Raw genomic sequence first — 8627 nt, forward strand, 5'->3', positions numbered from 1 at the left:
GGTCACCTTCTAATTTATGTTCAACTGGTTTATGTCCATGTTTATTTCTCCTTCCTTAAATTGTAAGCACTTTGAGGTTAAAGGCTCTCTTCTAATCTTTGTAATCTCAGGGTTAGTACAGGGTCTTACTCATAGTATGTTGTTAACAAATTCTTTTTGACATCATAGGATCATAAGGTGACTATATAGCTCTAGGACTGGAAGGGATATCAGAGGCCATCTCATCCAGTCTCTCCATTTAATGGATGAGGAATCTCAAACCCAGGTAGAAGTGACTTGTTCAAAGTTGTATAGACAATACAAAACAGAGATGAGATTTGGATTTTCATTTTAAATCCCTAGATCCCTCGAAATCTTTGTAGCCTTGCTAATAGTAGGGGGTTTACAAATGTTTTCTGAATTTATTTTATGTCTATTGGGAGCTATCTCTTGGAGCATATATATGAGTAAGCCTGAACCCTGGTCCCTTTGGTGAATGTCATGTGTCCTGGTCCTTTGATAAAGGATCCTTATGGCCAAAGATTCCTAGTTAATCTCCTAGTACTCTTGACACAAAGGACCAAAACCAGTTCTTGACTGATCTAGGAAAATCCACCCACTCCAGAGGTTTTAAGAGGAGAGGACAAGCTCTGCCTCTTTCTCTCTTGTTCAGCTTCAGGTCTGTTCCTTGAGGCTCTGAAAACTTTCCTTTTGACTTCCAGAAGGGAGGATGTGGGAAGGGGATTTTTCTTTCCTCCCCCTCTTCAGCAGAAGCAATGGTGGCCATTCATTGACCAGTGAGAACATGTTCTTGCCTAAATTAGCCCAAGACTGGATCTCACATTCTTGGCTGCTTCTCCTGCTTAATGTTTCTTTCCCTATGGAAAAGTCACCCCACAACAATCCTGAGAGCTATTTCCTACCTCAGTGAAGCCTCATGATTATAAGAGATCCAGAGGCTTGAACTAGATGCCAGTTGTCCAGTGGGAAGAGAAACCTGAATATATATAACTTTCTTGGAGGAAAAGATGACCACTGCAAGGGGGATGAGCCATGCTCTGCTAGCCAAAAGAACTAGATTTTGGATTGGTTTTTTTTTTTCAAATAGTGCAGACTAAATCTGCAAGCAGTCCCACAAGTCTCCTGGGAGCCTTTCCTTCTTCATGAGAGTATGATAAAGGCAATAAGTTATAGTTTAAGTGGTTGTTAATGATGTTTATGATGTTGTGTTTTAAGTATTTCTTTTGTGGTGGAAAAAAATGGTTGTTCAATACCTGTTCTTTACTTTATAAAGTGAGTGAATACCTCTTTAGAAGAGACCCTGTTAATCCCCTTAAGGGAAAATCTTGACTATGAAGTTCTATTTAAGAGCTTTTCCTTGAGTTTCTGCAGTGGAGATAAACCAAACTGAATCTGAGTCTGCTGGAGTTCAGAGTTTGAGCCCTTTGTGAGTGTCTTACCTCCTCTTCCCCCTCCCCTGAACCCAAGCAGTGAGTATAAATATAAACTATTCTAATTTGGTCCAACTGTTCTGAAAAACAATTTGTAATCATGTGAGAAATCACTAAATAGTTAATAATCGTTGAGTCTGTAATCCCACTACTGGGCATATGCCCCAAAGAAGTCAAGGACAGAGAAAAAAAAGTCATATTTACCAAAATAGTCACACCAGTACTTTTTGTCAAAGTGGATGCTACACTACCAATATATTGGGAACTGACTGAACAAACGCTGACATCTACATGTAATGAAATAGTATTGAACTTTGAGAAATGGCTGGTATGAGGAATTCAAAGAAATTTAGAAGGATTTGTATGAACTAATACAGAAAGAAGAAAGCAGAATTAGGAAGACAATGTTTATACGAAGACTACACTGCTATAAATGAAAACAACACTAAGAGGACTCTGAACTTGGACTGCATGCAATGATTAGTCTTGGTCCCAGAGGACAGAAAATGAAACACACTCTTCTCTCAGTGGAGATAAGAGGAATGACTAAAAAAAAAATTATTCATGGGGGCAGCTGGGTAGCTCAGTGGGTTGAGAGCCAGGCATAGAGATGGAATGGTCCTAGGTTCAAATCTGGCCTCAGACACTTCCCAGCTGTGTGACCCCTGAGCAAGTCACTTAACCCCCAGTGCCTAGCCCTTACCACTCTTCTGCCTTGGAACCAATACACAGTATTGACTCCAAGATGGAAGGTAAGGGTTTAAAAAAAAATTCATTCATGTCACATATAAAAATATGTGGTTTCTATCTAAGTTGTATCTGCTTAGCTATTTTTCTTAATTACAGGAGAAGAATGTAAAAGGGAAGGATCATTGGAGGGGATTGTAGCATAACAAATAAAGGTCATCAGTAAATCTTTTAAAAATTAATTTTAAAAAATTAATAAAGAGATGCAAGTCATTATCCCAATTTAGGAAATCTGAGTTTGAGGGCCTCATGGTCAAGAAATCTTTTTCTATTGTATTGTATCAATGAGAAGTTTGTCCTTTGTTTTTCTCAATCTAAGGGACAGAAGGAAAAACTCGTCTCCTGACCCAAATAGTTCATTGGAATCTACTAGCCTATAGTAATTGTTTTTTCTTTTTGTTGTCAACAGAAGCAGTTAAAAGGTTAGTATTCTATTCATTGATTTCCTTTTTCTGCACAACATCAAAACAATATTTGGAATTACCTAAAATTAAACTTTTTAAAGATAGAATTTTTTGAAACAATAGATCATTCCGGTAAAAACTAATTCATAATTCTGAACTCTTTGTAAGGGTCCTCAAATCAACTTTGATGAAGATCATGGGATAAAAATAGTACAAGGAGTAATTAATATGATTGCCAAAAAATAAATGGTGGAGGGATTGTAGAAAGACAATATACTAATGTACTGTTGGGGGAGTTATGATTTAATATGACCATTCTGAAAAGTAATTTGGAATTATGCAAATAAAAGGTCCATATCCAAGCTCATTGACAGAAAGAACAGCCTCATATATGCCAAAATATTTACAATAGCATATTTTATTATGGAAAAGAACTAGAAACGAAGAAAATGCCCACTGATTAGGTAAATGATTCAACAAATTGTTGCATGTAAATGTAATGGAAAACTACCCTGCCAAAAGAAAAAAATAAACATGAAGAATACAGAAAAGTATGAAAGACACATATACTGATCCAAAGTGGAGTAAGCAGATTCAGGAAAACAATATACATATTGACTGCAACAATGGAAGGAACTGTAAAACAGTTAAAAATAAATGTTGCAACGTTGTAAAGAATAAGAGCTAGAAAACAGCTTACCTTGGTCCTTTACAGAGACGGGAGTAGGGTTAAAGCAGTAGGGAAGAACATTGCCTCTAAAGTTTGTGGATGAATTTTTTAAATTTATTGATCATTTTAATTGTATTTTTTCTATTCTCATTTTCTTTAAAAAAAAAAAAAAACTTTGTTACAAGACTGGTGGGGATGGGGAGGGAGCAATACAAGGGAAAAACCTAATAACCAAAAATATCAATAATCTATTTTAAAGGAGTTAGACAAATTCAATTGAGTTGAAGGGGAAAATAATGTAAATGGTGACTGGTAAGTGTTATTAATAATGTGATCTAGTAGATTCCAATTTAAAGTAATTATTTTTGCTAACTAGGTGCTAAACAATTAGTAACTATGTATAGTTGCTATGCTGCCTCAAAGGGAGTTCGTGTGTTCAAGTTTTCCCCATGTCAAAATATCAGTGCCCTGGGATAAATTTCAGTGAGGGAACCCTAGTAAGTTCAGTTTTAGTATCTCACTGTGAAAGCTCACACTATATTAATAACATTAAAAGTATTTATAAATGCAAACACTAAGTGATTTTTTTCTATCTTATCTGTAGCTAGTAATAAAATAAGCTTATCGAGATTGATATGACACCTGTGAACACTGTAGGAGGTAAGATTAAGCACAAAGGGATCTGTGAAACAGGTTTATATTGTCATGTGTCTACATGAAACAAAACAATCAAAAGAGAAAATGTTGTTAATCGTTTTCCCCTAAAAACTACAAAACAGGTGATTAATTGAGCTTTTTCCCTTTTCCACTGGATAACTTGGCATGGAATAGATACAAGCTTCTTTAGGAGTACATTGCCTTTATGCCTTTTTTTCCTATTGGTCCATTCTTAATTTTTAAAATAATGATTAAAAAAAGATTTGAGAGCGTTTGCTACGTTGTATGTAGCTTGGCTGATTACGACTACTCTTGAATTTTTCATTTGAATTTAAATCAAATACTCCTTAAGTGTGTTTACCATGTTCAGCATGGTGCTGAACATACAAAACAAAATTGCCCCTGCTTCCAAGGAATTCCTTTACATCAGGGAAACATACACAGAGAAATAAATTTAGATAGACAGTCAGAGAGACTGATAGACAGATGCAAAATACAGATATAAAATTGGGGGGTTGGTAGGAGGATACTAGGAACTAAAGGGAATCTACATCTTTGATGCTGCTGATTATTGAATCTAGGACACGCAATGGAATTCTCAAAAGAAAAGTATAGTGCTGTAATGTTTTAATACTTTATATTCAAAAGCTATTTAAAGTCCTACAGATCCACAATCCCCTAATGGAACCTAAATAAATGTATTCAGAATAAGGTACTGTCTTTCTGGTGGAAATTAGAAATTAAACATTTTTTTTAAAAAGACCATACTCCAAAAACATCTTTGAAAGAACTATATATTATCTTAGGATAAATTAGAACATGAAACTAAATATTAAAGGCAACTAAGTGGCCCAATGAATAAAGAACCAGAACACTAGTTACAATCCCACCTTAGATACTTAACAGCTATGTGATTCTGTGAAAGTTAATTAACGACTACCTACCTCAATCTGTAAAATAGAAATAATAGCTACCTTCCAGGGTTGTGGTGAGGCTCAAAAGAGACAATATTTGTAAAGGGCTTTGTAAACCTTAAAGCACTATGTAAACCCCAGGTTTATTATTATTATTATATTACTAATAGTTGAATTACTAATAATTGAATAAAGTTCTGAGGCAGCATGGTGTAACAGATAACCTTTGTAAAAATGATTGTGTCTAAAAGTTTGGTCACCCATGGCCAAGTTGGTGATATGCCTTTGTTCAGTCATTTTCAATTATGACCAACTCTCTATGATTCCATTTGGCAAAGACATTAGAGTATTTTACAGATGAAGAAGCTGAGGCAAATAGAGCTAAAGATTTACCCAAGGTCACCTGGCTAGTAAATGTCTGAGGCCAGATTTAAACTCAGGAAGATGAGTTTTCCTGATTCCAGTCTCAGAACTCTATCTACTCCACCACTTAGCTGCACAAACTAGTGATGGTCTCAGATTACATGGCCTGAATATGAAATAAAAAAGAACTAAGCTCAAGTTCTGACTCTGGTAAGCTAGCCATATGGACATAAACAAGCCATTTTACTGCTCTGTAACCCAGAGTGGTTATGGACGAGTCATTTGTCTGCATCAATAGCAGGTATTTCCATCTAGGAAGTTCTTCACAGAGATTCAATCACAGACCTGCACCATATGAGGAGTGAGGGGGAGAGACAGAACCAGAAAGAGACAAAGAGACAGAGAGAGAGAAACGGAGATAGAAAGAGTAGACAATAGATCTGTACATGGTTAGGCAATACATTTATGTCTAGATGAGAGTAAGCATGCAAGAAAAGAAAGACCCCTATACTGGGATCAGATCAGCTGGATTTAATTTACAGTTCTGCCTTGCAGGAGTTACTGCAATTCCCTGGTCCCCAATTTCCTCATCTCTGAAATGAAGGCATTTACTTGCATGAGATGATCCCTAAGCCTGCTTTCAATTTTAGCAAACAGTATGGTTTCACTTGACCCTATAACAACTCCTTTCAAAAGTGAAAAGTTTCAGCTTCTAGAAAACCATGGAATTGTTTTTTACAATTTTTTTTCATTTTATGGTCTAAACTAACACCTCATTTTGGTTTATATAAGCATCTCCTAAATTTCTCCTCTCTGCCAATGTTTAACTTCTATTTCTGTGTATCTCTAGAGCATGACGATGCCTATGGTGGGAAGGGTCACACCTAATACACAGTTCAGATCAACATACAGATCTCTCTATGACACATACCTTGAGACGTACTGAATGTCTACAGGAAGTTGGTCAGATCCCAACTCTAGCTCCTAAGAGAAAAGGTATACGAATGACACATTTGTGGAAATCTCTTAGGTGGCTGTTCCTGCTGTCCTCATTTACTTTCAGAAAAATCAGGGCAAAAGCAGACCAAGGAGTAAAAATAGACAATATTTCCTGGCTGCTTCCCTGTCCCTCAGTTCACTTCCATTATTGTACTGAATGCTGCTTCATCTTTCCATCGCATTTTCCAAAGCTACACCATAGACAGATTTGCTCTTGCCATGTCCCAGGCTCTTATGATGTTCTCTAGCTCAAGTTGGGTCCCTTTTCTTTGAGGCATAATCTGCTGTACCACCCCCCCCCCCCCACCTCGCACTTAGGAACACTTAGGAACACTGCCAAGATCTGGGAACTGTAAAACCAAAAGGGTATCTATTGATTATGACTTTCAAAAACAACTTATGGAATTGGATACCTTTCCCAATTTAGGATGAAAAAAAGATAAAGTTTGTCTGTTGGCTACTCCCCACATTAGTATTAACCTTTTATGGATTTTATGCTTAGTCATATAAACTGAAAATAGTGTGAGCCCTGTGTTTCAAGTGGGAGGTATTTAACAGTCCACCTTTAAATCAAACTTTTTTCCTTCCTAGTAAAATTGTATCATTCAGGTGAATTCTTGCTAATTATATTAAAGGAAATGAGCCAATGTTGGGAGAGATTTTTATTAAAAGGTCAAATATAGAGGCAAATCTAAAACCCTCAGGGAATTATCTTCTGCCTGGCAGCTAAATATAATTCCAAGCAGGGTGTAGAAAGATGTGCAGCTGTCTGGACTAACTGACTCCAATTTGCCTTAAATACGCTGAGGGAAGGAAGGAGGGAGGGAGAAAAGATACTCTTGTCCTCTCTCCATGTTTCATAATTTGATGCCAACAGAAAAAGGAAAAAACAGGAGAACAGGCAGTAAAGGCTACCCCTCTGACCTCTACTGCATATAGATGCCCAGTGTTCCAACAACCGGGTCACAAACAGATGCTTTTAGAGCCCCGATTTGTATGTGGCAGATTGGGACAGGACAGAGCCTGGCATTCAGCAGAGGAGGCAAAACATTCAAAACCCTTCTGAACTTGAAAATGTGTAACAACCCCATGGCCGCTACTTGGCATTGTAGTCGAACAAAAGCAACACTACTGTCCACTTTTCTCAAATCACCACACTCCCGATTAAGCATCATAGCCTCCTAGGAATGAGACGGAAATCTGTTTGCAGCAGCCTGCCAACTTTAATGCGTCTCAAATTAACAGCAGGTTTGCAGGGCACTCATCTTATTCCGATACTTTTGGGGGGCGCTGTTTGTTTTACCGGGTCAGAGAAGAGCTTTCAGCTCAGCATCTCTTTAGAGCCAAACAAACTTAAATTAAAAAAAAAAAAAGCTTACAGTCAATTTACATACAATAGCTACCTCTACTTCCTTCCAACAAGCAGACAAAACTGTGAAAGGAGTAACTACTTCAAAGTCACTTATGAAGGAATTCCCCCAGAAGAAAACCCAGTTTCCACAGCAAACTCCTTTAGCTTACCTGGTTTATTTATTTATTTAGTGCCTAAGAGAAAAAAAAAATCCGCGCAGTCAGGTGAGCGAGCGCAATGCTTCCAGGAGGTTGGGAAGGAGAGAGTATGTTCAGTAAGCGGTGATCCTCTTTCTGGTTCTCTTCGTGTGGCTGAAATAACTCAAAAGCTTTGTGTCCCAGCCAGCACTGAGAGCCACTCCGGGCTGGAGTAGAACTCCGTTTGGAACTAAAGTGTTAAAAGAGAATTCCTGTCATTGCTTACAGTTGTTCTTCCTAAATATAGAGTTTGACACAACCCGTAACTCCATTCCCTCTGAAAGGCTTGGCCACGCCAAAATCGGGGCTCCAATGTCAGCTAGTAGGTGTCTAAGAAAACACCTTTGGCTGTTAAATTCCCCGGCCTCCTCTTTCTCACAGCTGATGCTGTATCTTTTCAGGCCGTCTGAAGGGGGCATTTCCAAGTGTGAGAAATAGAAAGTTTCCAGACCTGGCTCTTTCGGCAGGTTGGAGTACGTGCCCAATATTAATGGGATCCCAAAGCACTGAAGAAAATAGAAAGGGTCCCCAGAGGTCTTGGAAAATGTTACTGATAAAAGAGATGAAATATTCCAAATGCAGCATAGTATCTGAGAGGTCTTTTTTTTTTTTAACCCTTACTTTCTGCTGAGTAACAACTCTAAGACAGAAGGGTAATGGCTATGCAAACGAGGTTAAGTGACTCGTCCAAGGTCGCACAGTTAGGAAGTGTCTGAGGCCAGATTTAAACTCAAGTCCCCCTGACTCCAATTCTGGCGCTCTATCCTCTGTGCTACCTGCCCCATTGCAACCTTTTTTGTTTCACAAACTCCTTTGGCAATATGCTGGAATCAATACTAGCCCTTCTCAGAATAATGTTGGTTATCTACATTCATAATTTAAGGAAATGCTCAAT

At 37.8% G+C, this 8627-nt stretch overlaps 1 protein-coding gene across 2 annotated transcripts in view; it reads right to left on the bottom strand.

Annotated features, from left to right (window-relative positions):
* Positions 1-8137, bottom strand: part of SMPX (small muscle protein X-linked) — a 91241-nt gene extending 83104 nt beyond the window's left edge. The window contains exons 1-2 of one of the 2 annotated variants that reach the window (XM_007493427.3): positions 7706-8096; positions 6117-6169 (exon numbers count right to left, since the gene is read on the bottom strand). The gene's annotated coding sequence lies outside the window, so the exon portion shown is untranslated. Of the gene's footprint in view, positions 1-6116; positions 6170-7705 lie in introns of both variants that reach the window. The other variant, XM_007493426.3, reaches the window with a different exon arrangement.
* Between the last annotated feature and the right edge of the window lie 490 nt (positions 8138-8627).

This window comes from Monodelphis domestica, chromosome 4 (genome assembly GCF_027887165.1).
Source record: "Monodelphis domestica isolate mMonDom1 chromosome 4, mMonDom1.pri, whole genome shotgun sequence".
Classification (NCBI taxonomy): domain Eukaryota; kingdom Metazoa; phylum Chordata; class Mammalia; order Didelphimorphia; family Didelphidae; genus Monodelphis; species Monodelphis domestica.